Source organism: Tupaia chinensis, unplaced genomic scaffold (genome assembly GCF_000334495.1).
Source record: "Tupaia chinensis unplaced genomic scaffold, TupChi_1.0 Scaffold146907_1, whole genome shotgun sequence".
Classification (NCBI taxonomy): Eukaryota; Metazoa; Chordata; class Mammalia; order Scandentia; family Tupaiidae; genus Tupaia; species Tupaia belangeri.
Genome location: NW_006206760.1, coordinates 1741100 through 1749966, shown reverse-complemented (window position 1 = coordinate 1749966; position 8867 = coordinate 1741100). Strand labels below are relative to the sequence as shown.

The following is an 8867-nucleotide window of genomic DNA, read 5'->3' as shown; positions in this document are numbered from 1 at the left end:
TGGGCAGCCCCGCGAGCCCCCGGCGGCCGCGCCTGCCGAGCATGCGCGCGCCCTGCGCCGGCCATCTGCTTCCGGGTGGGCGGGGCGAGCGCGGCGCGGAGGGCGCCACGTCACGCTGTGCGCCGCGGCACGGGGCGCGGAGGACCTGGTTCCGGTGGGAGGGGCGGGGCTGAGGACTGTGACGGGCGCCTGGCGGGTCGCCGCGTCTACCGAGCTGTCGGGGGTGACCTGGGGCGATCGCGGTGTGCCGTGTCCTCGCGCGTGTCGCCTGGGCTAATGGCTGTCCTCACTGCAGTCTAGAATACCGGGGTAGAGGCGGGCGCGAGGGGAGAGGGAGGTCTGCCGGGACTGGGCGTCCCGCGTCTGTCTCAGGGCGCGGGAGAACGGAGGTCTGAACCCAGAAAGGATGTCAGCTGTGGCCGGTATTGAGTCTCTTGATCTAAAATTTTTGCACTTGAAAAGTGACAAAATTAGGTTCCACAGGACTATTAAAGGGAAAAAGGGACCAAAGATGACGTACTGATCTGGACACAGGAAGGAGGAAAGTGGACACTGTTAGGCAGCCAGCCCAACCTTCTGTGACCTAGATTTTATTTTAAAAGAATTATTTTTTACTCTAACTTTATTTCATTGGTTTCTTTCATTTTATTTTAATTTGACCAGAGAGGAACAGAGAGAGAGAGAGAGAGAGAGAGAGAAAGCTAGCTGCCTGGTCTGGGACTCAAACTGTGGTTGACCATGTGGGAGTCCAGTGCCCTTAACCACTATGCCACCTGCTGGCCCCACGCGATGGCCTAGATCTTAAGCGCTGGAAAAAGTAGGGACCAGCAGATGGCATAATGGTTACTACCTCACTGGACTCCCACGTAGTTGACAGCAGTTCAAATCCTAGACCCGAAGGTGTGTGTGTGCATACCCAAAATCCTGAAATCCTGAAAAGAGACGAGGAGAAGGGATTGCAAGGTGCCCACCCCCTCTGGGGGGGTGATTTCTCATTTTCTATCTGTCTCTGTCCCCCCTAGCACACACTCCCTATAGCAAAAACCTCTCCAAAAAAAGGAGCTGGAATCAGTGTACTATTTATTAGAGATTAACAATCTCACCTCTAGCCCAGCATGGTACTTCTTACTTTCTCATTCTAGCCTCAGTCTCCCCACAGAACCTTTGAGGCCCAGGAAATTTCCTGACACGGCAAAACTTAAAACTATCATTTTCTTAGGTCGATGAATTGCCAAACTTTAATTAACATGGGACTGGAGGTAAAATAAAAGGGTGAGTTCCAAACAAAGACTTCACAAAAGTACATCTTAGCCTATCCTGCAGGAATGGTGCAAGGTAGGTGTGAGAAACTTATATGTTTCTTATTCTGATTTGATGACCTCACCTAGTCCAACTTCTACCTCAGTTATTTGGTTAATTAACTCTCAACAAGCTGAGTCACCACTGGCAAATTATAATCTGCATGGGCTTTTTAATTGATGTGGATTTTGAATACAGATAATGGTTTGTAGAAAATGTAGGGTTTCTGGCAAAACTGGAAGCTTTTCCTAGTTAATTTATAGATTATGTGTGGTTCCAAAGAAGCTTCTTGGCCCTTAACCTGTAATCTTGAATTCCACCTAGACAAACTCAGAGAGTTTGAAAGTGGAATCGAGCGCCATGATGAAATTGATGAGCTGACTCTGTAGCAGAGTCTTTAATTTGTGGAATTCTAAATAGAATATTTTATGATTGGGTGCACTCCTGTCTGTTTGAGAACACACTGGTGTTTCAAGAGAAAGATCTGGCACAAAGCTAGACCTGTACGGGTTGTTGCAAAATTTTCAGTACTTGGTCAAGGCTAATAGGACCTTTGGTGGCTAGCCTCGCAGTTGGCCCCAGTGATTCTCTCTTCTCCTCTTTTTTTTTTTTTGGGAGAGGTTTTTGCTATAGGGCACGGGCGCTCGCCAGACAGACGGACAGGGAGAAATCAACCCCCAGGGGGGATGGCCACGCCACAATCCCTTCTCCTCCATTCTCCTCCCGGGATCGTGGGCACACGCACACGTGCGCGCGCACGTCCAGCGTGAGTTTCAAGCCACTGTGTACAGGACTCGAACCACGGTTGACTATGTGGGAGTCCAACGACATAGCCATTACACTAACTGCTGGTCCCTCCCCCTGCCCTTTGAAACAGGGCTGTGTTTGGCCTTGGTTACAGCTGAAGGAAAGCAAGCACTGTGGTTTACACCTGTAACTCCAGCTAGTCGGGTGGCTAAAGCAGGAGGAACTGGAGTGCAAAGCCAGCCTAAACAACACGTTTTGAAGACACACTGCCTCTCAAAAATAAACCATACAAGGGACCAGCAGGTGGCGTGGTGGTTAAAGCACTGGACACTCCCATGTGGCTGACCATGGTTCAAGTCCTGGACCTGGTGGCTTGCTTTCTCTCTATCTATTTCTTTCATTGAATTAAAATAAATGAATGAATAAATCAAATTAAATAAATAATAAAAAATAAACCATACAGCTGAAGGTGTGTGACTTTTCTTATTAAAGAATTATTTCCTATAGTTTATCATTTTATTTTTGATTTGCCCATAGCAAGACACACAGAGAGAGGGAGAGAGAGAGGAGAGAGAAAGTGAGAAAGCAAGCTGCCAGGTCTGGGACTTGAACTGTAATCAGCCATGTGGGAGTCCAGCACCTTTAACCACCATGCTACCTGCTGGTCCTCTGTATGGCCCCAAAGATGTATGACCTCTGAGACTGGGTCATAAAGGCATTGTTACAGCTTTTCACATGATTTTTCTTGGATTGTTCGCTCTGGGATAAGCCAGTCTCTGGGCCCCTCTATTTGAATAGCCCTATGTAGAGGCCCATGTGACTGGCAAGATGGCGCCCTCCACCTTGCTTCACCCCTTCTCTCAGCTGCTGGCCAGGCCAGGCTCCATTGGTTCTCCAGCATGGTTGAGATTCTACATGCAAGAGCCACCAGATGACAACCCTGACTGGCTGACAGTTGTGCTGACCTTGGGCACCTCGGTGTTCCTGTGGCTATCTCATCAAACGAGCCGATGAAGATGTGTTAGAAAATAAAAGAAGAAATGAGTCGGAGTAAACTTTTGCACTAAGATTGCATTATACGCCGCATGGTGATTATAGCAATTTCTCTGGATTCACCAATCTGTTGATTTGTATATGTCAAAGAAAAAGTTATTTGTGAATTATGTCAAGTCAGCATTTGTGTTTGCATCATTATATTAAAAAATGAAACTAAGGGGCCAGCAAGTGGCATGGTATTAAGGTGCTGGACTCCCACATGGTCAATCACAATTCGAGTGCCAGACCTGGCAGCTTGCTTCCTCACTTTCCCCTTCTTTCCCTCTCTGTCTCTCTCTCTCTGCTCAAATTTTTTAAAAGTAACAAAAAATTAAATGAATAAATAATTTATTTTTAAAATAAACTAGAGACCAGCAGATGGCATGCCAGCTAAGGCACTGGATTCCCACATAGCCAACTGCTGCAGTTGAAGTCCTGGGCCTCGTGGCTTCCTTTCTCACTTTCTCTCACTTTCTGTGTCTCTGTCTGGTGAGCACACATGCCCTATAGCAGACTTAAAAATAAACAACTAGCTTTGTAATCTCATTTTAAAAAACAAAGCCTATGTGGAGAGGAACAAAAGCCCACACTAACAACCACCACCAACTTGCCAGCCATATGACTGAATTACTCCAATATTATCGCAACCATAATCTAGCATTTGAGGGACTACATCCCTGTCTAACATACAATTAAAATCTCATGAAAACTGGGACCAGCAGTTGGCGTAATGGCTATGTCACTGGACTCCCATATAGTCGGCTGTGGTTCAAGGCCCAGACCTGGTGGCTTAAACTCACGCAGGGAGTGTGTGTGTGTGCGCGCAGGATCCCGAGAGGAGAATGGAGGAGAAGGGATTGTGGCATGGCCAGCCCCTCTGGGGGGTGATTTCTTGCTTTCCGTCTCTCTCTAGCAAGCACACATGCCCTACGGCCAAAACCAAAAAATAGTTTGTGAAGTGCTAACATGCCTGAGCTACCTTGAAGTTTAAAAATGTTTGTTTACATAGCTTGGAAATTTGTACGGAGACCAGCAGTTGGCATAATGGCTATGTCACTGGACTCCCATGTAGTGAACCATGGTTTGAACCCTGGAGCCGGTGGCTTAAACTCACACCAGGAGCGTGTGGGTGTGTGTCCAAGATACTAAGAGAAGGGAGGAGAAGGGATTGTGGCGTGGCCATCCCACCTGGGGGTGATTTCTCGCTTTCTATCTCTCTGTCTCTCTCTCTTTCTGGCAAGCACACGCCCCTATAGCAAAAATCTCTCCAAAAATTTTTTTTTCTAACCACAGTCGACTACATGGGAGTCCAGCGACATAGCCATTACACCAACTGCTAGTCCCTGCACATAATATTTTTTTAATATTTATTTAATTTTATTCATTCATTTATTTTAATTTGTCCAGAGAAAGACAGAGAGAGAGAAAGCGAGAAAGCAATCCACCAGGTCCAGGACTCGAACCATGGTTGGCCATGTAGGAGTGTCCAGCACTTTAACCACCACACCACCTGCTGGTCCCTGTATGTAATATTTTCTAAAGTTTACTTAGCGCCTTTTTTTTTTTTTTTTTTAAAGAGGTTTTTGCTATAGGGCGCGTGCGCTCGCCAGACAGACAGAGAGAGAGAGACAGAGACAGAAAGCAAGAAATCACCCCCCGGGGGGATGGTCACGCTGCAATCCCTTCTCCTCCATTCTCCTCTCAGGATCTTGGGCACACACGCACACGCCCCCGGCATGAGTTTTAAGCCACCAGGTCCGAGACGCAAACCACGGTCGACTACATGGGAGTCCAGCGACATAGCCATTACACTAACTGCTGGTCCCTTAGCGCCTTTGTTATAGCAAGAAATACTAAGACATCCAGATGTAGCCAGATTATTGGAGTCTGTATTCATCAAGCTAGCAGCAAATGGAAAGACTTATGTCTCTGAATCCCCCCGCCCAGTGATAGGAGAGGGGTGGTCCTAAAGGCAAAGATCACAATCAATTCTGGGTTGACATGGTGATTACAATGGGAACCGAGGAGGGAGTGTAGAGGACAGGGAGCAGGCTCCCATGCGAAAGCAGTTACAGAAGTTCAGTCATTTCTTTTTTTTTTGTTTTTGGAGAGATTTTCACTGTAGGGCATGTGCGCTCGCCAGACAGACAGAGAGAGACATAGAGACAGAAAGCGAGAAATCACTCCCCAGTGGGGATGGTCACGCCGCAACCCCTTCTCCTCCATTCTCCTCTCGGGATCTTGGGCACGCACGCACACGCGCACAGCGTGAGTTTTAAGCCACCGGGTCCGGGACACGAACCGTGTCTGGGGGCTTTGGGCACACACACCACTGTTGTGATTTTCAAGCCACTGGGTCTGAGACTCAAACTGTGGTTGGTTATGAGGGAGTCAAGTGCCTTCACCACTACGCCACCTGCTGGCCTTGAGAACTATTTATTATATGCTTGGATCTGTACATTCTTCAGAAGCCAGATGACTTTCAAACTTGTACCCCAGTGCTCGACACACAGCCAGTAGCCAACAAATACCTACTAAATCAAGGATAGTCTTCTTGGTATAGAATTAAAAAAAAGAAAAAAAGAATAAGGAAACAGGAAGTAGGAAACATATTTGAGGCAAGCATGAGAGATGATGAGATCGTCATTAAACATTCCGTCCAGGGTCAGATGGTGCCGTGGTGAAACATGACAGCCGGTGAGGTTGACCCGCATGGGAAAGTTTAGGGCTTGCATTCGGCCTCCCGGACTGTAGTGGGCACCTGTGTGGACGTGATCTGGGGTCTGGGGCTTTCTGGGGAGGAATTGCACTGTCAAGACCCTTCTGGGGGTGCTGTTTCTCTCTCCCAGTCATGAAGGTGAAGCAGAAGCTTGGCCGTCTTTGAACTTTCCGTTAAACTTGCTTCATCCTTTCGCCCAGAGTAAACGGAGTGATTAACAGTCGTACTGTCTTTGCTAACTAGCTTGAAAACGGTCTGTCTAGATGTTCCTTAGCAATGTAACTACCCATCCATCAGACCCTGGCCCGGAGCCATGGGGACCATTAAATAAAGTGCGCTTAGAAATGACTGAACTGGGAACCAGCAGTTAGCGTAATGGCTATGTCACTGGATTCCCATGTAGTCGACCGCTGTTCGCGTCCCAGACCCGATGGCTTAAAACTCATACCGGGCGCGTGTGCGTGCATGCCCAAGATCCCGAGAGGAGAATGGGGGAGAAGGGATTGCAGCCTGGCCTTCCCCTATAAAGAGTGATTTCTCACTGTCTCCCTTTTTCTCTCTCTGGCAAGTGCACACTCCTTATGGCGAAAACTTTAACAAATTAATTAAATGAATAAACACATAATTCTAATTTAAATTTCTTATTTCTATTTTTAACTTAGTATACAATCCAGTTTCATTTGTTTTTTAAACATGAAGATTTTTTTAATTAACAGAAAGTAAGGACCAGCAGTTAGTGTAATGGCTATGTCGCTAACTCCCATGTAGTTGACTGTGGTTTGAGTCCCGGAACCAATGGCTTAAACTCATGTCGGGCGTGTGTGCATGTGTGTCCAAGATCCCAAGAGGAGAAGGGAGGAGAAGGGACTGCTGTGTGGCCATCCCCCCTGGGGGGTGATTTCTTGCTTTCTGTCTCTCTGTCTCTCTCTGTCTTTCTGGTGAGCGCACGCACCCTATAGGAAAAACATCTCAAAAAAATAAATAAATAAAATAAATAGCAAGTATATAAAAGATCAGGAAGATGAAATCCCAATATGATATGGCTTAATTCTTTTATTCATTAACTAAGCTTATTGTTTATATATTTATTTTTATTTTTATTTGTTTTTTGAGGTTCTTGCTGTAGGGCACGTGTGCTCATCAGAAAGCGAGAAATCACACACACCTCCCACCCCAGGGAATGGCCAAGCTGCAATCTTTTCCCTTCCATTCTCCTCTCAGGATTTTGGGTACACACACGTGCACCCAGCATGAGTTTTAAGCCACTAGGTCTGGAACTCCAACCACGGTCAACTATGTGGGAGTCCAGCAATGGATTCATTATGCCGCCTGCTGGTCCCTTATTGTTTATGTTTAAACTCAATATATTTGGAATCAGTTTTGTTCAACAATGCTTCTGTGATTTTATAAAAGTTAATAAGGCAGTCAAAATTCACAATAAAGCTGTTCATCTATTTTTGAGGTTTGTTTTAAACTATTTTTTTTTAATTGCCAAAGAGCACATGAGGTTGCCAGAAACAGAGAGAGAGAGAGACAGAGGGGAAGGAAGAGAGCACCCCCGATGGGGCATGGTCATGCTTCAATCCCTTCATTTCTCCATTCTGTCAGAATTTTGAACATACACACATACCCATCTGGCATCATTTTCAACTGCTGGTCCCAGAGCAAAGGTCTTAAAAAGAGAGGTAAATAGGGGCTTGAGAATCATGTTGGCATGTGTGCGTGCGTGCCTGCAAAAACCCTAAAAGGAGAATGGAGGGGAAGGGCCTGGGGTGTGGCCATCCCCCCATGGGTTGATTTCTTACTTTCTCTCCGTCACTCTCTGGTGAGTACATGTACCCTATAGCAAAACTAAAAACAAACAAAAAAACCTTCAGGACAAAAGCGAACGTTCCTTTGGAATGAATGGAGTTTTAGTTAATGATTCTATATCTGACTTCTAGGTAAAATGTTTTTTGGACCATGAAGAAGGTTCACAGTCTACAGACAGTTGTCATTAGTCAACAATAGCAAACACCTGTTAAGCATTTATGGACGAATCTTTCTGTCACAGAACTCACCATCCAGTTAATCCGAGGACCTTCTATGAGCAAATCATTGTGTGGAGTACTGGTGCCAGGACACCAGGAATCTGTATTAAAAATCACGAGTGGATAGGACCAGCAGTTAGCGTAATGGTTATGTCGCTGGAGTCCCATGCAGTCAATCACAATTCGAGTCCCAGACCCGGGACTTAAACTCACGCTGGGCGCATGTGCGTGCATGCTTGAAGATCCTGAGAGGAGAATGGAGGAGAAGAGATTGCGGCGTGGCCATCCCCCCCGGGGGATTTCTCGCTTTCTGTCTCTCTGTCTCTCTCTGTCTTTCTGGTGAGCACATGTGCCCTATAGCAAAAACCTCTCAAAAAAAAAAAAGTCACGCATACACAGTTTGAATTTTTACATATATAAGCCTATTTAACCACCACCCAGGTCTGAAACATTTCCAGAAGACTTACTTTCATTTCCTTTCCCATGGAATACCTGTAGGAATGCCTTTAAAGAGAAAACTATGGACAGCCCCATGGTGGTTAAGACAACTGGGTCCCAGGGTCAGTTGGTGGTGTGGTCAAGAGTACTGGACTCCTGCATGGCCAACCATGGTTCAAGTCCCAGACCTGGCGACTTGCTTTCTCACTTCCTCTCTCTCTCTCTCTCTCACTCTGTCCCTCTCTGGTGAAATTAAAATAAATAAAGTTAAATAAAAGAATTCTTTTTTAAAAAAAGACAGCTGGGTCCCACATAGCCGACCTTGCAGCCCTAGTCCTGGACCCTGGGGACTTGAGAAACACAGGCATACATGCATGCGTGCTCGCCATCCCGGAAGGGGAAATAGAGAAGGGTTGCATTGTGACCATTCCACAGGAGGGGGATGCTTTCTCACTTCCTTTCCCCCCCATGCAGCAAGCATATGTGCCCTCGGGCCAAATTTGAAAAAAAAAAAAAAAGAGGAAGCTATAGCCGAGAGAATGAATCTCTGGGGAATGTAAAAAAAAAAAAAATGGGACCAAAAGGGGGCGTGGGGGTTA

At 46.4% G+C, this 8867-nt stretch overlaps 1 pseudogene; it reads left to right on the top strand.

Moving 5' to 3' along the window:
* Window positions 1-2838: 2838 nt before the first annotated feature.
* LOC102489518 (NADH dehydrogenase [ubiquinone] 1 subunit C1, mitochondrial pseudogene) lies at window positions 2839-3180 on the top strand (annotated as a pseudogene).
* The last annotated feature ends 5687 nt before the right edge of the window (window positions 3181-8867 follow it).